The sequence below is a fragment of the Equus asinus genome, chromosome 12 (assembly GCF_041296235.1).
Source record: "Equus asinus isolate D_3611 breed Donkey chromosome 12, EquAss-T2T_v2, whole genome shotgun sequence".
Taxonomy (NCBI): domain Eukaryota; kingdom Metazoa; phylum Chordata; class Mammalia; order Perissodactyla; family Equidae; genus Equus; species Equus asinus.
This window is the reverse complement of record NC_091801.1, coordinates 45,527,083-45,552,223: the sequence shown is the minus strand read 5'-3', so window position 1 is coordinate 45,552,223 and position 25,141 is coordinate 45,527,083. Positions and strand designations below refer to the sequence as shown.

At 36.8% G+C, this 25,141-nt stretch overlaps 1 protein-coding gene across 5 annotated transcripts in view; it reads right to left on the bottom strand.

The window, feature by feature from the left end:
• The window catches only part of CPQ (carboxypeptidase Q), a 460,617-nt gene that overhangs the window by 325,918 nt on the left and 109,558 nt on the right, over nt 1–25,141 (bottom strand). The gene's annotated exons all lie outside the window — the stretch shown is intronic.

Here is a 25,141-nt window from a genome sequence, read left to right as displayed (position 1 = left end):
AGCCATTTTCTCCCTCTCCTTCAGAAACAGAACCTTTTAATGTCGCTGGGAACATGACTACCTAGGGAAAAAAAGACCTTGTTTTCCAACTTCTCTGTTGCTTCTCATACTACTTAATAGAGAAGGCATGTGTCTTTATCCTCCCCTTGACTCCTTCCTGATCACTCAAATGCAGATGGAAGACACCATCTTGCCATGAGGTAGAGTTGGAAAGGAACATCTAGACAAGAGTCTAGGTTCCTAACCCATGGAGCATGGTTACCTAGAATTTTATATGACAGAGAAAGAAACTTCTATCTTGCTTAAGCCACTGTTATTTGGGGTTTTCTGTCATTCTTGGCTAACTAAAGAATAAGAGGAATAGAAACCTCCTTTGGAATTGGTGATCAGGAAAGACCTCTCTTCTGAAGAGACATTTAAACTGAGAACTGAAGGATTATGCTAAGGAGCTATCACTAAGAAAAGTGGCAGCAACAGTACTCTTTCCAGAAACCCTAAGGCAAGAAAACTTTTCTGAGGAACTGAAGGAAGATCATTGTTTCCAGAGTGTAGTGAGAAAGGGCAAAGAGAAACAAGAGACAAAGTTTGAGGAAAAGGTAAGACTCTTATCATGCAGGGCCTTGTGGGTCATGGTAAAGAATTAGAATTTGTTCTGTGGTCAATGGAAGAACAGTGTGTGGCAAACAGTCGGCCCTCAAACTCTTGCTAAATGAGTTTTTTCCAGGTATTTTAAAAGATAACTCTATGTGATGATAATTTTTCTAGGCAGGAGGACCTGCAGGGAGGCATAGGACAGAATTTTCATATGGAGAATATTGCTCTTGCATTCACAGAGTAGAAGAGGGACAGACTTGAAGGGGTGAGACCCATTGAAAGGAAAAACCTGGACAAAGAGGATGGTGGCCTGGCCTGATTCTATAGGCCAGGAAAATAAGTGGATAAATTTGAAATCTATTTTAGAAACAGAATCAACAGGTTTTGCTGACTGATTTGATGTGGTGACAGAAAGACAGGTACAATGAGAAAAAAGAAAGAACTATTTGATGGGCATTAAAAACCAAAGAGTTAAAGGATGGATTCTCTATCAAAAACTTGGAGTGAACATGTGTTCCACATTGTCAATTCAAGGCAGAGCAATACATATTGACAAGATAATTGATATTCTCTTACAAAATTAAGACTAACAAGGACACATGACTGAATCCTTGACCATCATACTTCTATTGGTTGGTGGCCAATGAACTCAGATTTTCCTCAGAATACAGTTGCCCAACACAGGCAAATGGGTAATCAAGGCCCCAAATGTACTGGTAAGGATCTGACATAGACATTGCCCTGACCTCAAGGAATTTAAATGTAAATATTTAACTAGCCTACAAATACATTAGCCTACAAAAGAATAAAAGTAAACAGTGCTAAAAATGTGATTTGGACTATGATGGTTTCTGGAATCAAAGAATTCAAAGTATCTACATCTTCAACTTGTTTGTCTTCCTTCTCTCCAATCTCAGTAGGCATATGACCCTCTTTTCTGAGTCAATCCTTCAACTTGTGCTTGGCTTTCCTGAAAACTGAGTTTAATTACCAGTTCTGCTTCTTGTTAAGCTGTACATTCTTTGGCAAGTCACCTAAGCTCTCCAAGCTTCAGTCTCTATATAATAACAAATTCACAGCAACGTTGTGAGGATGAAACGAGAACACGTACTTGGAACCCTTGTGTAACTCAGAAAACCAAAATAGAAATGAAAGATATTCATTTACCATCTTCCCATTTCTCTACTTCCCCTCACTGGCAAATTTTTTTAAAGATTTATCTACTCCATCCATTTTTTTTTTCTCTCTCTCTCTTTTTAATAACAGCTTTATTGAGATTAAATTCACTTAACATACAATTCACCCATTTACTTTTTTTTTTTTGAGGAAGATTAGCCCTGAGCTAACTGCTGCCAATCCTCCTCTTTTTGCTGAGGAAGACTGGCCCTGAGCTAACATCCGTGCCCAGATGGATCCGTGCCTCTACTTTATATGTGGTATGCCTGCCACAGCGTGGCTTGCCAAGCAGTGCCACGTCCACACCCGGGATCCAAACCGGCAAACCCTGAGCCACCGAAGTGGAACATTTGCACTTAACCGCTGCGCCACTGGGTCGGCCCCACAATTCACCCATTTAAAGTGTACGATTTAATGGTTTTTAGTATATTCATAGAGTTACGCAACTATCACCACAATAAATTTTAGAACACTTCATCAAGACAGATATTGTGCCATTATCAGTCGCTCCCCATCTGTGTGCCCCCCAGCCCCTAGCAACCAGTAATCTACTATTTGTCTCTATGGATTTGCCTATTCTGGACATTTTATATAAATGGAATCATACAAAACGTGGTCTTCTGTGGTTGGCTTTTTCCACTTATCCTAATATTTTCGAGGTTCATCCATATTTTAGCATACATCAATATTTCAGGCCTTTTCATTGCCAAATAATATTATATTGAATGAATATACCACTTCTTTTATCCATGCATCAGTTGTTTAAGGACTCATCTTTGTATTCCCTGCAGTGAATCACATGATGCCTGTGAGGACTGTAAGCCCCTGATATTAGCAACTGTGTATTATTCATTTCTATATCAACAGCACCTGCACCCAACTGGCATGTAGCAGATGTTCAATAAAAGTCTATTCAATGAATGAAAGAATGATAAAGGTTCAAAAATCATTTATTGAAATAATTTCTATGTTGACAGCAAGATTTAGATAAATGAAAGTATCTAGATTCAGATTAGTATATTTCATTCATTAACCCCCAGATAGCTCTAATAATTAATTTTATCAAAGTGAATAGACTGCTTCCTTTAACGTAGCCTGAATTTCTTACCTTGGAATGAAAACGCCCCTGGAGCATGCATCCATCTAGAGTCCCTTCACATTTTGTGCCAAAAGCCTTTGGCTTTCCAGCTTCTAGTCTTTTTAGTGAAAAAAGTATTGTTTCCAAAATAATCAGGAAAAAAAGGTGCAAAGTTGCCTTGGCAGCACTCACAATCCTCAATCCAAGTGATAAAGAATTTTGTATTCCATTGACTAGGGGAAAAATAGAGCATAAGGAAATCAATAGATTGATTTTCTGTCTATTAAAAAGAAATTAAAAACTAACAGGTGAAATTGGGTTTACTGTTTGGTCCCATCCTTGATTTAGCTAAGTAGACAGAATAATGACAAAAAACATGTTATTCATTCAAGAAGTACTTAATACCTGGGTAAGATCTAATGAAAATAAAAAATAAATATAAGACATTCCTTAGTCTGAAGTAACATAAGTTAATTTGGAGTGATGAAATAATTAATCACATGCAATAAACAGCTACCCAAATATCATAAGGAGGCCTGTTATAATGCTAAAAGAATCCAAAGCAAGTGGATGTCAGTCTCTGAATGAACTTGCACTGTCCAGCTGTCAAAATCAGAAGCCAATCACCTATAGGCTCTGCCCTACCCAGGACCCTTGCAGTATCCCAGAGAAATCTCTGAAATAATATGATGCGTTTTATCTGCTGTGTGATATGCCAGTGGTGAAAAGAGACCTAGGTACCAGAGTGAGCTGCCATCTTCCTAGCCACTCCCACCCTCATCCCTCGTCTGCTGAGGCCAATCTGACCACATATTCCACAGGCCTTGGTGCTCAGGGTAATTTCCTCAAGGACTCAAGTCCAGCCATGAACATCAGACTGACAGTCTAGTGTCCTGTGGCCCTCACTTAATTCCTACTTATCGTTCAGAATTGGCCCCTCCTTCTGGAATTTAATACATCAACTCATAGAATATGTCTCTATCTATAAGTAAAATGACAGCCTGGCATCAAAAAATGTCAGGTTATCTGGGTCAATAACCACACGAAAAGATGTTCGACATCACTAATCATCAGGGAAATGCAAATCAAAACTATACTAAGATACCAACTTACACCTGTTAAAACGGCTATAATCACTAAGACTAAAAATAACAAATGTTGGAGAGGGTGTGGACAGAAGGGAACCCTCACACTGCTGGTGGGAATGCAAACTGGTGCAGCCACTATGGAAAACAGTATGTATATTCCTCAAAAAACTAAAAATAGAAATACCAGATGACCCAGCTATCCCACTACTGGGTATGTACCCAAACAATTTGAAATCAACAATCCAAAGTAACATATGTACCCCTATGTTCATGGCAGCACTATTCACAATAGCCAAGACATGGAAGTAATCCAAGTGCCCAGCGACTGATGACTGGATAAAGAAGACATGGTATATATATATATATATATACTATGGAATACTATTCAGCCATAAAAAAGACAAAATCATCCTATTTGCAACAGCAGCAATGGACCTGGAGGAAATTATGCTAAACGAAATAAGCCAGACAGAGAAAGACAAACACCAAATGATTTCACTCATATGTGGAATATAAACAAACACATGGACAAAGAAAAAAGTTCATTGGTTACCAGGGGAAGGGGCGTAGGGGCTGAGCACAGGAAGTAAAGGGGAGCACTTATGTGGTGACAGACAAGAAATAATGTACAAATGAAATTTCACAATGATGTAAACTATGATGAACTCAAAAAAAATGTTTGAGAAAAAAAATGACAGGTTATCTGAACACAGTCACCTAGATAAGTACTGTTCCCTCAACTTGGAAAGGCACCTTGGAAAGGTTATCAGCGTGGGCAACACCACGTTCTTCATGCCCACCTGAACTTGGTGATCTGGGTGCTAATTTCTGTTAGTGCTCTCCAGGCCTCGCCCCCTTCCAGCCTTGGCTTATTCCCTCCCTCCCACGAGAAACGCCTCGAATATCTCTTTTCTAGATAGAAGAATGGTTGAGCTACATCGAGGTTCAAGTTGAAAGATGGTAAAAGTTAGGCTTAGATTGGAGCCAAATTCTAGAAGGCCTCTACCTGCCACCTGCGCCAAAATGTTTGGACTTTTTCCTGTCGTCATTGTGGGAAGAGGGAACAGTGGAGGTTTATAAGTAGGAAATGAACAAAATGAAATCACAATTTACTTCATAACCACATCCTTCTGACATAAACCCACAGGACCAAAATTATAGGAAGAAGTCTCTCACTCTGTTTGATTTGAGGGCCCAAAGCACTGTCAGCCTAAAATGAAAAACATTTTGGCTTTCTTTAAAATGAGTATGTTGTTTCTTTTTTATAAAGAGAAGAAATAACATATGGTCAGAAAACAAGACACCAGCTCAACTTGAAAAGAAAACCTTGAGAGGGACTCTGCATTTTCTAAGATCAACCTCTGATTTGTCTCTTGGCTGTCCTAGTAGCAACATTGTCCTTTCCTCCGACATAAATGGTGCTGTGCCAGGTACTTAAGGATTTTACAAATGTTCAAGAAGACTCATTCCTGTTTTCAAGAATTTCATTATCTATGGATCGCTTCCCAGCTACCATTCCCCAACCCCAACTATCCTTACCCAGGTTTATGTTTGCACCTGAGACATCCAAAACAATCTGCCTAACAGCAAAGATAGCTACCTCCCAATCACACTAACATGTCAATTCCTCAAGCAATATTTTACAATTACTTTCAAAAAGAGAAGTTCTTTATTATGCATGAGGCAAGAGACATAGACTAACCACATTTTTTCATAAATAGGTAAAACTAATACATGCTGTTTAGTGAATAGGCTCATCAATTTTTAAGTGCTTTTAATCCTCTTAAAAATTAATGTAAATTTAAATTTAATTAAGGATGAATGGCTGAGAAACATCTTTGCTATGGTATGTAACCCAGTAAGGATGCCAAACCATCTTGAAAGCACACAAAGCTGTGGGAAGTTATGATGCTGCTCTTTTTTTAGAAGCAGGGGAGGATGTGAACAGGAAAATACCTATGCAAAAAAAGTTATGCTGGGGGCTGGCCCTGTGGGCTAGTGGTTAAGCTCGGTGTGCTCCGCTTTGGTGGCCCAGATTCGCAGGTTCAGATTCCAGGTACAGACCTACACCACTCATCAGCCATGCTGTGGTGGCAACCCACATACAAAATAGAGGAAGACTGGCACAGATATTAGCTCAAAGCGAATCTTCCTCAGGGGGAAAAAAAAAAAAAAAGCTATACTGGAATAAAGTAGTGTTCCTAAATGAAAATATTGCTATATTAGAATATTAAAAAGAACTTATTTGGTAAAAACTTAATATTTCTCTTTAGGTACTCCAAAGAGAATTGCCTCATAAGAAAATACAATCATATATGGAAATAATAATCCACAAAGAACAGGAATTATTAGGTTAATATCCCAACTTTCGGAGTCACCAATGTGAATTTCTAAATAAAGCCCATAAACAAACATTTAGTTTATATTCAAGTTTCTCTTTCTTTCCACTTCCATTAGTTTATACAGTCACTCATGGGAAATTCTAATTCACGTAAAGTAAGCACAAGTATTGGATTCATTTCCTAAATATTTTCACATGCCAACAAAAAAGCCATTTGGATAAATATCTATAAATGCTGCAAGAAGTTAGTGGCCCTTGGCATATTTGAAAGATTAAATGAACAAGTCAGCAAATTATTTTAAATTGCTCACCAAAATTAGAACATAGGTTCAAACCCCCTTGAAACAGAAATTTATTTATTAAAAATGTCTATAATATAGAGATTTTTTTCCTTTTGTTATAATTCTATCTTATAAATTTAAATATTTGCACAACATGCTATACCAGTAAAAGATTTTTGGTATCCCTCACATTTTTTTTATCAGTTTCATTTATTTTTAATCCTGTGTCTGAAAACAGTCATATTACTTACAACACTATTTTGATGAATTCTTAATTACCTCAAAATTTATAATTAATTAGATAATTTATAATTAATTATATATTTATATATTTATTATAGATCATATTATAGATTATAATTAAAAATGTGATAATTTATAATTAATTAAAAATTAATTTGGTTTTCTCCCATTTTGTTTCAAGCGATATAAATAAAATTAGTAAAAACTAAAAATAATGATGAAGCTAGCCAATTAGAGTGGGTCAAGGGCCTAGTGCGTGAACTGTTACCTAAAAATAAGGCATAGGCCTCATTCTTTCTCTAATCAAGGTATAATACTATTTTTAAAATGAAAATGTCTATAAAATGCTAGAAAGAATATCATACAGATAACGTGCTATAGTTCAGATTTTAAGACTGGTGGCAAATGGATCTTAGATACTGTAAAATTCTTTAGTCTTACAAAGTTTGAAATGAAGACATCAGTAGACTTCCAAAGATCCAGGACATTTTGTTAGCTTAAACTTGGAAAGTTTCTGTGGTAACTCAAAATTATTTGAACAAACACTAAAAATGAGATGCAATTACAATTTTATTTTGAAATCTAGCCTTCTTAAAGAAAACTGAATAACATTTCTCTAGACTTCTGTGTTAAGCTCTACTTGGTTTGTCATTTTAACATTTCTGAGTGCAATACTCTCTCTTAAGTACTGTAGAGGACACAAAGATAAGTTAGACAAAAGCCATGTCTTCAAAAACTTCACAAACTGGTTGGCAATTGCTTCAGTGAGAAATAACATATGGTGAATGGATTTGACAAGAGTATAGATGTCTCTCCCAAGCAGAGGAATTTCTAACCAGATCCCACAAGGAGTCAGGTGAACATATGAGTGTGACGCTGAGGCTATCCTTAAGCAGTTGAAGATGAACAGACTTTACAATGTGGTTTGGTTTTTCATCACTACATCCTAGAGCTGAGAAATTACACTCTTCCAGTGATATACTAATAATTCACATGTGCAAACTGTGTTACTATATAGAGTGCTTTCACACATATCCTCTTATTCATGTCTACAGCAATCTTATCCAGTAGATAGGACCATTTCCCTCATTTTCTATCAGAGAAAGCTGGGGCTGACACATTAAACAACTTGTCCAAAGTTACTCTAACCACTGAGAGATTGGGATTCAATTAGATATTCCCTCTTTTCCATTCTTTCCACTATCTCACACTGCCTCACCACATTTCCCTGAGGCACTCTCATTCATTCATTCTCAAACATTCATTCTCAAACATTTATTTATCGTCAGCAATGTGCTGGGCACTGGGGGAAGAAAGTGCGTAAGATATGGTGTCTAACCTCTAAAAGATCATTGTCTTTTAGGGAAGACAAACCCATAAAGAGCTAATTATATGTAATCTGCAAAATGTAATGATAAAGCTAACAGACATGGATAGCCAAAAGTGTCCCAATGTGCAGAAGTAAGGAGAAATCAAGGAAAGACTCCTGGAGAAGATGAATTCCAAACCGAATCTTCAAGGGTAAGTAGAAGTTAGCCAGGTGAACGAGAGAGGAAGTTGGAGTACCAGGGGAGGATAGGGAGAGAGTTCTTCTAACAAGTTTGATGTTACTAGAGACTAGCACTCAATTCAAGAGATGAGCCTGGAAAATTTATTACTCAAGAGCTGAAATTGAAATATACAAACTATAGGGAATCTATTTTGATTTGTAATAGAATGTCCCTCCTTTCTCTTTCAACATTACATTTTGCAGTTTTTCACAAGCAAAGTATTTTTACCTACTTCAATTTTTAATCAGCTTTTTATTATCCCTAAGATGCAGTCACAGTCTCAGCAGACTGGCTGTAAAAGTAGCAACAGCACCCGATCCCAGCTTTGCCCAAGGCCATAAAGAGCACACTTTTCCTTGAGAGGTGTGAATCCCTCACATATGTTCACCCTGACACTGTCTCTGGTCCCAAGATTAATATATTCAACTCTTTGGCAAACTGAAATGGGAAAAGAGCCTTTCAAATCTGAATATAAATATACTTTGTTTTCAAGGTTGGTTTGGGTCTGAGCACAATCAGTCTATAATTTAGCATCTAAAACTGATCCCATGTATTCTAGATCAGTGATTCCAAAATCGAGCTTTAAAGAAACTATGGTTGTACTTACCCTCAAACGACTTTCCAGGAAGAAGCTCTAGCTCCACCATCAACAACCAAAGCTGAAATTTTCTTTAAACTATTCTTTGATTTCTTTTACCGGAACTGTGAAGAATTATTATTGTGTGCCACGTCAGTATTAAAAAATTCCTCTTTTCAATTTCTTGAAAAGAAATTGTCAGAAATTATAGGATGAATGATCTTCAAGATATATATAGCTCAGTGAAAAGAGCAAAGAGCATTAGCTGTGTAGGTAGAAAAGGAATGAATATACAATATACTTCTATATCACAGACTCTCATGGGAAGGATTCATGGGCAACTGCTAAGAGTGGTTTTCTCTGGCAAAGGGAACAGTGACCAGGAATCAGAAGTGAGATACAGACTTACTTTCCCTTGTGTTGCTAGAATTTCTCTTTATTGTGGTCATATATTAACTTCCTCTGCCCCTTTTTCCCAATTTTAATAAATCATGAAACATGTTAATCATATAAAAATAGAGACAATTTAGAGCATACTTTAACCTCCTTACATCTTAATATTTTGACATCTTTGCTTTGGTTCTTTTTTTCCCTAAATAAATATCCATAGAATACAAACCTGTGATATTTTATCTCCTCTATCTCATTCTCTTTTTTCTCCAGGAATAATGCTTGAAACGTGGTATTCAAATTATACATGTATTTGCAACTTCACTATGTATAAATATATAAATACAGCATTATTTGAGTATTCTTAAACTTCATATATATTGTATGACATGTACGTATAACTCCTCAACTCACTTTTTAAAGTTCAATATTGTTAGATTCATCCAGGTTGATGCTAACTCTAGTTCGTCCATTTTAACTGCTTTCTAGTATTTCACTGTATAAAGCTGCTCCAATTTATTTACTCATTCTCCTATAATAATAATTTCTTATTATTACAAACAACACTGCAGTAAATACTCTTGTACAGGTCTCCTTAAGTATGTGTGAGAGTTTCTTTTGGGTCTATGCCTAGAATCAGGATATGCTCATTTGCATAGCAGCTCTCTAAAGTGGTTGTAGTAGCATCTTGTACTCCTGGTAGCACTTAGAGTTTCTGCTGCTCCATAGCATTTTGCTAGAGTCAAACTTTCAAAGTTTTGTTAAACTTAAATATTATCTCATTTTTATTATATTTTCAGAAAATATATAAGTTGGGGTGGGGGAGGAGTAGTGTGAGACTCTAGGACATCAAGACACAAGAAGACAAACAAGAAGACATCAAGACACAATAAGACAAACATGCTGCTGAGCCAATATCTCCAGCTAAAACAGCAACAAAATTCATTAAAGCCTCATCCCCTTGTCCATCTCACCTCGTGCTGGTGATATCTGACTCCCCACTATAAATCCCAACTTGGTTTCATTCCTAGGCTCCAGTACCCTACTTAAAAGGGCCCTCATGGCCACTCATATAAAATCCTATAGTTGACTCCGTTGCCAGAGGTGACTCAGATTCAACCTCTAGACCCACCCAGAAGGTCATGTGCATCTTTGTTACCAGCCCCATCCAGCCAGGATCATTCCTATCAAGTCCTCTTGTAAAGACATATTAGAGAGTGTCATCATACAGAAATAAACCCCATGGCAAGCAACTGGGGTCATTTGGTGTGACCAAATCCATATGAGGGGAACGATTGAGAGAAGTCCCAAATTTCAGAAATAAACGGAAAAATTTCCACCTGGGCAAGTTAGGGTGAGAGTCTGGCTCAGCAATTCTTTTTGTAACTGAACTAGACACCAAGATCAATAACTGAATGGTAACGAACGTGATGACACCAACTGTGTCATGTAGCTCAGCAAACATTACATACAAAAAAACAAAACTAGAAATAACTGGAATATCCCAAAATGAAGAAATCAAATAATATGAGTTAAATGCTATCTGCCAGGCACTGAAAGCTTTAAATGTATTATCTCATTTTGCCCTGACTCTAACCCTATGAGGTAAACACTATTGTTATCCCCATTTTGCAGAAAACAAAACAGAGCCTTGGAAAGCTTAAATAATTTGGTAAAGGTCACATTGCCAATTAGCAATTGAATCAGGATTCAACCTCAAAGCCAGGTTCTGGAAGAAAGAGGAGAAACGTTCACATTGTAAATATATAAAAACATTCAAAATGTACAGAACAAAAAAAGAGCATGAATACACATCAAATTATTTACAGCTCTTACTTTTGGGCAATTGGATTTCATGTGATTTTATTTTCCTACATGTGCTTTTCTTTATATTTCAAATTTCTACATTTGAAAAGAAATGCATTCCCTTTATAATCAGGAAAATATTATTTTCAAAAACAGTATGGAACTTATACTTCCCGCTTGCATGTCATTAGCTATTTAGTATTTGTCCATACCAGGTATATCACCCATAGTGCCTCCAGAGAAGTGCTTAATAAATGCTCTTCAGGATGAAAATAATGCTTAAATGAAGTCTGAGGGCAAATGTCCTATTCCACGAACTGAGAGAGCCAAGAGCCTTCTTAGAAAACAAAGCACTGAATGTGTTGTGGTAATTTCCCTGCAATTAAGTGAGGAAGTGCACTTGAAAGGTAAGGTTCAGGAGCTGCACAATATGGCAGTCTGAATTAAAAGAAAAAAAATTTGCAGATAATTCGTTTTGTCACTAAAAGCTGCATTAGCTTTAAAGTCACTTGGATCATAGTAAGACTTAACAAGAGAGTTTACAAAATGGCAGCACGAAGGAGGAGGGGAACATTACCAGGCAATGAGATTAACAGTTGCCTGTAAAGGTGAGTCTCAAATTTATTTCATTGATCCCTTATGATCACAAGAGTATGAGCTGTTGTTTGGTTTATTAGATTTTTAAAAAACAAAAAACTAGATATCTTACTTAAAAAAAACTCTCAGGAATTCTCACATATAAAATACAAATTATGCTAATAATAATATTTATAAGTATCATAGAAACTGAATCCAGAAGTTCAGAGAATTTTTATAACTTTGTCCTGGTCACATTAGTAGCAAAGATTAAAACTCAAAACACTTTATTCATAGTTCTCTATGCTACTACTAAGAGATACCAAATTAGGTTACCTTGTAATCACCCTCCCCTTCCTTCCTCACCCTAGAAATAATTTTTGTCCTAATAAACGTAGGAATACGTAAGATGACCTTAGCAAGTTTTTTTATATCTACCGTTGTACCTTTCCAGTGCTATCACCATCCACTTCCTACTTCTCACCATGAGTCTGCTCCTCCAGTCATTGGGCAAGTACATCTTACACTTTCACACCCTCATGCCTTTGCTCTCTTTTTTCCTCTCCTAAGAATACTGTTTCTCCCTTCTTAGTCCCAGTGAATCCTTCATCCTGCAATGTCATGTCCCTCTGAAGGCTTGTTCAACCCCAAGAGAGAACTAATCTCCCTCTTCTCAATGTTCCCATCTTACTTATACCAGTGCTTTCACCTTGTTAGATCCATCTGTGTATCATTGCCACCTAACCCTGTGCTGGGCATACAGTGGATGCCAATGTAATAACCAATTACTGAGCACCTGCCATGTGGCAGGTGTTAGCTTAGGGGCTGGAGAGACAGAGATTATAAGCATCCCTTGTCTGCATGAAGCTCATAGTACATTGATTTCACAGATAAGTAAACAGGAATCACTGTTGTGGCAGTATCAACAGAGGACTCAATAGTTTGTAGAATTTAACTGAAGAAAATAAGAAATGCCACACAGGTGGGATCAGCGGCTACCCTGGTTCATTGTTATCACTTTGGGGCATTTGGGGACATTTTATAAAAGGACATGACTGCTTTCTGTGGAATCAACCTTGAAAGATCAGTGTATTAAAAATTAACCCCATTATCCACCATCTTCAGCCAACTTCCCTCCCAGTCTTCTTCTTTCTCTCCCTGATATCATTATGCCATTTCTACTAACCCAGACTTGAAAGCTTTATAATCTTTGATTCCTCCCATTCCTCATCTCTCATATCCAAAATGTATTAATTGATTTTTATTTAATAATATGCAGTTCTCCATTTCTAAGGCCATTAGTACAAACTATTAGTCCCTCAAATCTGAACTTTCTCCTTTCCCAAACATTTGTCACAGAGTCAAGAGAAAGTTTTCTGAAAAAGGTATATCCCAAAATTCCCTTATTTATACGTGTGCAATAGTTTCCACTGGCTATAAATCCAATCTGGCCCTATCTTCGGTTTCTACCATGATTCAGACATCATCTTCCCTCCAATTTGTAGTCTATATGCACCTTTCAGAAATACCCTACACATTACCTTGTCATGTGTATGATATGAAATAAAGAAGTAATGATCACCAACAAAATGTACTTTTCAAGGTCTTTTTGGAAGAATTCCTCTGGAAGGCGGTCCCAAGGAAAATCTGACCATTTTGGGGTCCAGATGGCAACTAACAAGGGTTAAACACAATTTAACCAAGTTTTGACAATTTCACCCTCAAATTCCTTGAAAAATACTGTGTGGATGCCATCTGGTCTCAGTGGTTTATTTATCACTCACTTTGTCAATCAGGCCTTGAGCCTCCAGTGCATTCACCAGCAGATGACCTAAAAGCTCTAAGCCATCTACTACTAAAGAAGACAAATATTCCTAATGTTTTCCTCAGAAGAAGTTTCAATTTGATCATATAAAGTTCTGAAAGTTTCTGGAAAATTTACATGCAATTTTTCAAGACAAAGAAAATCAAAAAAGTAAGGAGTCCCATAAGGCCTTGGCCTATTGAGCTCCCCTGGAGAAATCAAAGTGCCTTCAGCTAATTGATATTATTAATGCATTTTCCCAACAGCCATTTAAAATGGCACTGATTCTTAAGAAACCACTTTCAGCATAAAACACATCATGAAATTTTTCTTTACTGCTGTAAGAGTACAAAATATATACTCACCAGCTTGCTTCAAGTGACTGTAATTCTAAGAATACAATGAGGCTGTCAAAGAGGACTTTTACAGACCAAGAAAAAGATAGAAGTCCCAATTAAATCTAGAGCAACAACCTGAGAGCTGAAAATACATCAGCCTTGTACTATCCTGTTGGTAAGGCTATGAACCGGAAACTAGTAGGTGGAAAACAAAAAGAGAGGAAAACAAAGAGACAGAGTCCAAAACAAAGAAAGAGACAGAGAGAAAGAAAGAGTGAGATAAAGAGAGGAATAGAGAGAAACACAGAGATGGTTAGCAGAGAGAGGTACAGAGAAGGAGACACAGAGAGAGAAACAGAGTAAATAACAAAGAGAGACACAAAGAAAAAGAGAAATAAAGAGACATAGAGAATCACAACTATCGAGAAGAAATATCTAAATTTCCTAGTTCTGCATGATTAAATACAACACTAATGATAACCATTTGATTATTGAACACATTTCTTAGATTCACCCACAACATCCATTATCAAAAATTTACAGTTATTAACCAATGATATTTTCTGTTAGAAAAAAGGAGTCAGCAGAGATATTTGCTAAAGGAAGGAAGGGATGAAATGTGAGCTGGAAAAGCGTGTTTATTAAAAAGGATACCTGGGTACTCTCAACCTACATTATTTCATCATCAGGTCTCCAGGGAACAATATCCATACTTTTAGAATTTCAAAAGAAAACCTCTTCCTGGAAGCTTTTCCATAAAATTAATCATTGGGATTATCACTAATGTGCTCTAAAGGTCTGACTATACCAAAGGCTATACAAAGCAAATGAAATGAGACATCATCTCTGCCTCCAGAAGCTTCAAAACCATGGGCAGTGCCATGTCCGCGCCCAGGATTCGAACTAACGAAACACTGGGCCGCCTGCAGCAGAGCGCGCGAACTTAACCACTCGGCCACGGGGCCAGCCCCATTGTAAATACCCTTTTTAAATGTGTGATATTTCTCACAATCTACTCATGAGATCAATGGATATTTAATGTGCATCTATTACATACCATGCACTGGGCCCCAGTGCTAAGGGAGACACAAAGATAAGCAAGATGTGGCTTTTACCCTGGAGGAGGTCACAGTTTCTCAGAAGAGATAACCATGTGAATAATCAACTATAATAAATTGTGATCATTCTATAATACAGGCAAACAAAGTGCTATGCGAATAGAGACGAAAGAACAATTAAGTTCATTTAGGTTCGGGTTCAAAAAAAAACTTTAGAGAAAAGATTCATTTTAAATGAGTCTTTAAAAATGAATAGGAACTCTCTAAGCAGAGAATGGTTGGGTTGGGTTGGGTCAGGATTGATTAGGCTTAGGGTTAGGTTGGCTAGAGGTCCAGGAAGCAGTTTTTAAGCCAAGGAGGTATGAACTTGTCAAGGCAAGAGCAGTTAGGCCTGTGTGGCTGAAGCATAAGGTGTGTGGCTGGGGAGAAACTAGACATGAGCCTAGAAACACAGCCTGGGATCACTTTTGAAAAGCTCATAAGAATTTAAACTATACCCTGAACAAGGAAAAGATTTTAAGCAAAGGAATGACATAATGAGATCTATATTTTACAAAGACAATTGAAGCGGCAGTATGGTAATTGATTAAAATGAGACTGGAGTCAGAAAGATGAATTAGGGGGTGATTATAACACTGTAAGCAGGAGATGTTAGGTCCTGAATTCTGATGTGACAGTGAGAATGGCAAAAAAGGACTCATATGTGACATTTAAGGGTTGGTGACTAACTGAATGTTAGATTGAGATCAATGCAAAGACTTACTCATTCAACAAATATTTCTTCACAATTGTCTGTGTATGAGACACTATGCTAAGGACTAGGGCAGAGTTTCTCAACTTTGGCAGTATTGGCATTTTGGAAAGGATAATTATTTGTTGAGGGGAAAAGGGAGGCCTGTTTTGTACATTGTGGACTGTTTAGCAGTATTCCTAGCCTCTACCGACTAAACTCAAGTAGCACTCCCTCTCAGTCACAGCCATCAAAAATGTGCCCATACATTGCCAAATTTCCTCTGGGGAGCAAAACCATGACCAGTTGAAAACCACTGAAACTGGGATCTCTGACTCTAAGAGGCTTATCATCTAGTACAGAAATGCTTATGATATAAGCATGTATAGGGTACAGAAAAAGCAGAAAGGAAGAAGTGGTTAATACTTCTTTGGGGATGAGCAAACATAGAAAATTCTCCACAGAAGAGGAGACATTTGAGCTGAATCCTTAATTCCAGGCAGAGGACTAAAACATGAAAGCAAGATACCATATCAGATATTAGCAGAACTTTGAGCATGTGTGCCTGGATGGATGGCAATGTCATTAACGAAGATGAGAAACACAGGAAAGACAGGATGCTGAGTTTGTGGGGCTCACAGGACATCCAGTCATTCTTGGAAATGTAGCAAGAAGTCAGGGACATATATATATATACACTTAGAATTCATAAGTATATAGGTGATACTTAAAGCTATGGGACTGGATTATATTACTTAGGAGAATGTTCATATGCAGAAACCTTTGAAAATGCCAACATTTAAGATGAGGCCTAGGGAAGAGAAGTATGCAAATAGATAAGGGGAAAACAGTAGAAAAGATGAACGAGAATCCACTTCAATTTATATGGCAAACTTGACAAGCAGCCTCGAATATTCCTCTTCAATCCATCATGATGCCCAGAGACATGCCTCCACTTCATTTCATGATTACTCTCCTCATATTCTCTTTAATCCTATTAAATCCATTATAATCCATTAGCCACAGAGGATTAAATTGCTATTGGTAGTGTTAGTTGTACTACATAACCAATGGCTATGTTTTTTCACTTGTTTATTTATTTATTTATGAAAAAAAGTTCATCTCATATTGTTATGAAGAGGCATAATGAAATGAGCATTGTGCTGGATATGGACAATTGGCATTCAACATCCATTCCAACCTCCTTTAAATGTGTCTTTCTGTCTATAAAGACTAAAAACCTAAAAACTACACTTCTGAGACTTCTTACATTAGGGTTCTAGAAGTAATTTAAGTGTCACCAATTTTATGCACTTGAACAAGATCTAGAAGGCAGAAATTAGGTGGAGGCTATTTTCTACTGCTTCTACTGTTTTAGAGACAAGCACAATCATGGAAATGTCTGGATTTTGTAGAGTAGCTTTCTGATCTAGTATTAATCTAGGAAAGGCAATAGCAGTCTTGATATTGTGGTTCTATAGAATGGTTTTCAAATTCATTCCTGAAAAGCTCAAGTTAAAGTCTGCATCCTTCTGTTTTTCAGTGATTCTGTAAACCATTTAAAATCCTGTAATACACCCATGTCTGCTTTAACTTTAAACCAGCTAGAGTGGTGAACATTAACTACCAGTCAACTCTACACATTAAGCCCAGTCTAATGCTATCTATATCTCTTCTTCCTCCCATTCCTAAATCATTTTCATAAAGAAAAGTCATGAAATACACACACTTTGACATGAACCAGCAGAAGTACCAATCAGCGCACAATGCTCAAAATCCAAGTCCAGCTAGACTGGGACCTGAAGGTTGTAATTGCAGTTTTAAGAGCAAGTCGCCCCTACTCCACAAACCATGATGCTGATGTTCCAAAGTCTGTGTAAACTGAGCTAAACAGCTCAGTTTCTTAGAACACTTTGATAGGACAGAGGGAGCATCGATTAGTCAACTTTGCTGTTTTACAGTCTTAAATAACCTCCAGAGCCAGTCAATCCTCCTCAAATATGAGAAATAAATAAGCTCTTAAGAAGAAATTAAAAAGGAGGTGATGGATCAATATAAACCATCTCAATAGCTGAAACACCTTCAATTTGAATCAAACACAATCAAAGAATTTAAATCTTTACTGTGTAATGAGTTCCTATACATCAAGTAGGAAATCATTAAAGCACCAATAGAAAAAAGGGAATGGAATATTAACAGATAATTTAAAGAAGAAAAATACAAGTAACCAATAAACACATGAAAATATTTACCTCAAGAATAAGAAAAGGAATACAAAGTAAAATAATAATGAAATGTCACTTTTAGCAAAGATTAGGAAAAAATATCCAATACAGATGAAGGTACAGGGATTAGAATATTAAGAAACGCTCCTGATAGGAGAGCACAACCTTTCTGGAAAACAATTTAATAAAATGTATCAAGAACCTTAAAGTATCAAAATTTATATTAAAATTTTTAATAATTAAATATATTATGTTTACATTGTATTATAATTTGTTATCTGTAATGTATATATTCTATTATATTAACATTTTAAGTAACTAAAAACATTGAGAGAAAAGGTGGTTTCTAAGTATTTTGTTGGCATTTTTTATATCTATAGGAGCAGTTTCAAAACTATTTCTTTGTCACCCTCTTGAGACTTCCTGAAATATTCCAATCATTTCTCCTTTTCTGATATTTATCAAAAATATAAAAATCTCTTCTTCGGTATTAAAGGATTTTTACAACCATGTTATTTAAAACAGGAGAAAAAAGGAAGAAGGAAATAATCTTGGAAAGACTATGGAAAGATTAGAGGGAAAAATAAAAATGCTAGCAATGACTCCAGAGGAAAATATCACAAATGATTTTTATGATTTTTATATATTATGCACGTGTTTTCTATAATGAGAATATTATATTTTCTACAACATAAAAATATTAATTCTATAATCAGAAAAACATCTAAGCAAATGACAATGGGTCAACAACATCATCAGTATGTAGAAGGAAGCACTATTTTTTTATTATTACAAGTAACTAATACTCTAAGGAAAGAGCTACCTAAAAAAATGCAGTAATCCTCAAACATGCAATGAATAACTACTATGTATGGAGTGTGGTACTAGGTACAGAAGATAGAGAGATGGATAAGATTCAGTCCAGTCCTCCAGGAGCTCATAAACTGATTCAAAGCAGACAATTTGTAACATAATATTTTAGAAAAACCCAGTACCTCTATAAAGATGTCAGTCTCCTTGGAAAATTACTAAATGCTCAATGATCTGCTGTGTGGGGTTCAGAGACTGCATCCTGAAGACCCACAGAGTTGTATCTACTGAGGGAGAGCAACAACATTCTGTCCAAGTTCCTCTTTCTCATCCATATGTCAGTCTCTCCGGGATTTGGCTGCTGATTCTCATTCCTTTACTTGGTCTATTTAAATCTGATGTCTGCTGTATTATCTCAGGATTGACTGGAGATTATACTTTCTTTTGCCTTACTTCTAAGTTTTGCTCAGCATTTCGTGCTGCTTGGCCTGCTTGTATATCTGTCTTCTTCCAACTCTCCACATATAGCTCACAGAGCCCTAACCCTGACACACAAATAAACTAACACACACTGTAATAGTCAAGTCTAGAATTAGAAAGTTAAAAAAATCACCTCTGGTTATATAAGGAATCTGCTCCAAAGCAAACACCTGCTCTCATGAACTCTAGCTTCACTGATCTCTTGTGACTTCTCATAAAAATCACAGCCTTTCCAATCTGGAAGAGACCTTACAGATTCATATTCCAGTCTTCTGTCATTTTACGGGTAACAAAATTAAGGCCCATAGAGATTAAATGACTGGTCCAAGGTCACACAACTAGTAGGCGGCTAAACGAAGGACACAACATGGGGTTTGTGGGAGATGAGCTCTGCACCACACTACCTGCATCTAGATGTCCCTTTATGCTGACTTCACACTATTTCTTGTGAGAATTTTTCTATACCTGGTCCAGCCTAACTCTCCGGTCTCCTCAGAGCTTAAAATAGTGCAATTGCCAGACAACTGTTTCTCGACTTTGAGCCCAATGGAATGAAGAGTTGGGTGAAAGTGAGTCTTGGAACACCACAGTAGATTCCAGTAAGTAGAATTCACCTCCCCAAGGTTTTGAAGGCCCCAGGAGCAATCAGTAACTTGGCTTAGTTTTCAATACCAGGCAGATAGCCAGGGACGAGCAGGTCCAGCTGTAGAATGAGAAATGAGGATAATAAAGAAATGGGGGGCTGGCCCAGTTGCTTAGTGGTTAAGTTCGTGCACTCCACTTCGGCGGCCCAGGGTTCGCAGGTTTTGATCCCGGGCACAGACTCAGCACCACTTGTCAAACCACACTGTGGCAGCATCCCACATAAAATAGAGGAAGATTGGCACGGACGTCAGCTCAAGGCCAATATTCCTGACAAAAAAAAAAAAAATAGAAAGAAATGGGAATGAGAAAACATGTCCAAAAAGAAGGTGCTGACATCAATAAATTCTTCTTTCATAGTACAGGTATCAGCAGCTTTTGAGACAGATCTGCTTCAGCCAAATGGCTAAAAAGGGAAATCTTATAAATGAAAATAACATCAAAATATTTGTATATGAGGCAAGGTAGTCTAATGACTAAAAGCACAAACTCTGGAGTTTGACAGTTGTTCATGCTTGAACTTGGCCTCTTACTAGTTGTGTACTCTGGGCAAACTACCTAACCTCTTGGAGTCTGGTTTTCTCATCTGTAAAAAAAAATACCTCAACCTTTTAAGACAGTTGGGAGGGCTTAAAAAGAAAAAGTATATATAGGCTGGTGTCTAACACAGATTAGTGCATAACAGAAGGCAACTGAACAAAACTCCTGGCTGACACTATAGAACCCAGGCTGAGGGGTGCCCTAACACCTTAGGGAACTCTACCACCTATTCATGCAGCCTAAGAGAGACCAGAACTGGCCATCCCAATGGTACTTCCAGAATGGTGAGGTGAGAAACTTGGCAGATCCTCTCCCCTACAAAACATTTAACTAGGAAAATTATTTTTAAAAAATCACTTAAAGTCTCTCAAAATTTTCCTAAGAGAATGCAGCAAATAGAGAAACATTCATTCAAGAAAATCTACTAAATCTGAGTTAGAATACTGAGAGTCTGTAGCATTTGGGCCCTGATCTGCTTCCTTCTCCTATCCCCAGCTCCATGTTACAGAAACTCTATTATGGCCACTCTAATCCACGAGGACTGAGGCCCCATTCCTCTACCCAGCCCCTCGTTGTATGATGGAAACCCTACCCCAATTTTAGCCACCAAGAATACTGGGACCCTGATCACCACTGTCTCAGCTCACTCATAGGCAGAGGCCTCATGCTGGGAGAGGCAAGCTGAAAAGATGAGGAACTATCACCTTCTCCTTCTAGCACCTGCTAGGGATATCACTCTGGGTGAAGCAGGCCACTATATTGTGCCTAGCTCCTGGGCAGTAGCACAGAGGTTCTCCAAGGCAAGAGGCAAGCCAGGAGGATAAAGAGCTTTGCAGTTCTTACCCAAAGTAGTGACTTTACTTGGAACAGAAAATAGAGAATTTCATGCCTAAGGGTGTTGTTGAAAACCATGGAGAGCTTGGTAGAAAGAAATAAAGCAGGTGCTGGTAGCTTCATGACACTGCTAGCAACAAGCAACATGGCAGAGCAATCAGAAGTTTAACAGAAGAAAACATGGAAAGAAATAACCAAGAAAAACCCTCCCGGGATCACAGTAAACCCTGGGGTTTGGGAAGGCTATGCTCATATTCCTACTCAGGAACAATCAAAACAGGACATGGGTCAGATTGAAAACATTTCCCTAGCTGCACACAGATCAACCAACAAAAGACAGAAGCCTCACTGGCACAAGAGGCTGAAGCAGAGCCTCTGACCAAAGACTGGTTGAAAAATAAGCCCTTCTGACACAAGGGAAAATATTATTAAGCCTGGCTTAATAATAAAATCACATGCATCCTACTAGGCTGGAAGACTATGTGCACGCACAAGGCTGAGCCCTCTCAAGATTGACTGGAGAGGGATCTTCCAACGTACTAGGCCCTGGCTGAATTTGGGGCAAAAATATTAACTCCTTAAGTTTTAATAATAGCCTCCAAACCACATAAACATCCAATAGTAAAGGGCAAAAATAAAACTGGCTAAAGGAACCTAAGCACAACCATTGACAAATATATTTTTTATAATAATATAATTAAATATAATAATATAATTAAATAATATACAAATGTATAAGCCACAGACCCAGGGGTGATTCCTAGGGGGCCAGACTAAAAGTAAGAATAAGGGAAAATCAATCTGAACAGGGACATCAGAATCTATACACTGAGGGCGAAAGAGACTTCACAGAGTTAGTACAACCAGGTCATTAAACAAAGGACAAGACAAGCAGCAAAAACAACAGCAACCTCCAGTGGACAGGAGAGGGGAAGGGAGAAGAATCAGCATCTAGAATTTCTAGAATATACAATTTAAAGTGTTCAGTATTCAATAAAAAAAATTATGAGACATGAAAAGAAATAGGAAATTGCAAATGGAACACAGGAAAAAAAGCAGGCAATGGAAATTCCCTCTGAGGGGGCCCAACTGTGAGACATATCAGACAGAGATTTTGAAGCAACTATTATAAATACGTTCAAAGAACTAAAGGAAACCATACTTAAAAAATTAAAGGAAGCATGATGACAATGTCTCATCAAATAGAGAATACTGATAAAGAGATAGAAATTATACAAAAGACCAATTGGAAACTCTGGTGTTAAGAAGTATCATAACTGAGAAGAAAAATTCAGTAGAGGGGATCAATAGTATATTTAACCTAGCAGAAGAAATAGTCAATGAACTTGATGATAGATTGATACAGGTTATGCAATCTGAAGAACAGAGAGAAAAAAAGGAAGAAAAATGAGCAGAGCCTCAGAGAAATGTGGGACACCATTTAGTGCACCAATATAGTCATAATAGAAGTACCAGAAGGAGAACAGAGTGAAAAACGGGAAGAAAGAAAATTTATAGAAATAATAATTAAAAACTTCCCAAATGGATGCAAAACATTAATCCACACACCCATGAAGCTCAACAACCTCCAAGCAAGACAAAATCAAAGATATCCATGCCTAGATACATCCAAATCAAAATGCTGAAAACAAAAAGTAAAGAGGAAAATCTTGAAATCAATAAGAGCAAAACTACTCATCACGTACAAGAGAATCTCAATAACCTTAACAGCTGACTTCTCTATCTGAAACAAGGGAGGCCAGAGGACAACGGAATAACAAATTCAGTGTTGAAACTGAAAAATTGTCAACCAAGACGCTTATATCCAGTGAAACTATATTTCAATAATGAAGATAAAATAAAGAAATAAAGGTAGATGAAAGCTTAAAGAATTTTCTGCTAGCAGGTCTACTTTGAAAAAAAAAAAACAAATAAAGGGAGATCTTTGGGCTGAAGTCAAGTGATTTAGAACATTATCCTCACAAAAATAAAAATAACTAAAAAGGAATACTATAAATAACTGTACGCCAACAAATTATGTAACTTAGATAAATGGATAAATTCCTAGAAAGACACAAACTACTAAAAATGTCTCAAGAAGGAATAGAAAAAAATGAATAGATCTATAACAAGGAAAGACACTGAATTAATCATTAACATCTTTTCACAAAGCAAGATCAGGACCAGATGACTTCACTGGTGAATTCTACCAAAACCTTAAAGAATTAATACAATCTTTCACAAACTCTTCCAGAGAATAGAAGACAAGGTAATATTTTCCAACTGATTCTCTGTAGGCAGAATTACCCCGATACCAAACCAGACAAAGATATCACAACAAAATAAAACTACAGATCAATATTCTTTAAGAATATAGATGTAAAACTACTCAAAAAAATATTAGTAAACTGAATGCAGTAACAAATAAAAGCTTATACACCATAACCAAGTGGGATTTATCCCAGGAATGCAAGGTTGGTAACATCTGAAAAACAATTAATGTAACAAACATTAATTGGGGAAAGAATAGCCTTTACAACAGATGATGCTGAGACAACTAAATGACCACATGTGAAAGAATGAAGTTTGACTCTTACCTCACACCATCTACAAAAAGTAACTCACAGACCTAAATGTAAGAGCTAAGACTAAACTCTTAGAAGAAAATACAGGAATAAATCTTTGTGACCTTGGTTTAGGCAATAGTATCTTAGACATAAATAAGCAACAAAAGAAAATTTAGATAAATTGTGCTCAATGAAAATTAAAGACTTTTCTGCAGCAAACATTACCATCAAGAAAGTGAAAAGACAATCCATAGAATGGGAGGGATCACTAGCAAATCATACATCTGATAAGGGACTTGTATCAAGAATACATGAAGAGCTTTTACAACTCAATAATAAAAATTCAAATAGCATAATTAAAAATTGGGCAAAGGATTTGAATATGCATTTCTCCAAAGAAGATATACAAATGGCCAATAAGAACACAGCAGGATGCTCAACATCATTAGTTATTAGGGAAATGCAAATCAAAACCACAATGAGATACCACTTCAGATCCACTCGCACAGCTATAACCAAAAAGACAGATAATGACAAGGGTCAACAAATACACGTAAAAATTAGAATACATTAGTGGAAATGTAAAATGATGCAGTCACTTTGGAAAACAGTTTGGCAATTCCTCTAAAAGTTAAACATAGAGTTACTATATGACCCAGCAATTCTACTCCGTGGTATATACACAAGAGAAATAAAAACGTGTCCATACAAAAACTTATGCATGAATGTTTATAGCAGCATTATTCATAATAGCAAAAGGTGGAAAAAAAAGTGTCTATCAACTGATTAATGGATAAATAAAAAGTGGTATATCCATAAAATGGAGTATTCAACAGTAAAAATGAATTAAGTACTGATACATGCTACAATGTAGATGAACCTGGAAAACATTATGCTACAAGAAAGAAGTCAGTCACAAAAGACCACATAATGTATGATCCCACTCATGTGAAATATCCAGAATAGGCAAATCCATAGACAGAAAGCAAACTAGTGCTTAGCAGGGAGTTAGGGAAGGGATGGAGAGTACAGCAAATGAATATGGAGTTTCTTTTTGAGGTAATGAAAATGTTCTACAACTATATTGTGGTGGTAGTTGCACCATTCTGTGAACCTACTAAAAACCACTGAATTGTATATTTTAAATGGGTGAATATTATGATGTGTGAATTATATCTCAATGAGGATTTTTTTTTTAAACTAACCGTTCACTTCTCTACCAGGTCTTCCTCTTGGCATTAGAGAAAGTGAAAAGTTTCTATAACCTTTTTAGAGAAGGTCAACTAATTTCTATAAACTAGTTCCTCTGCCATAGAGAAATAGTCTATGAATACATGAATAGTCCATGAGGGGTCCATAGGAAAACAGTCCATGAATAGTCCAAGACTGGCTGATCGTTCGCTGTTGACTGGT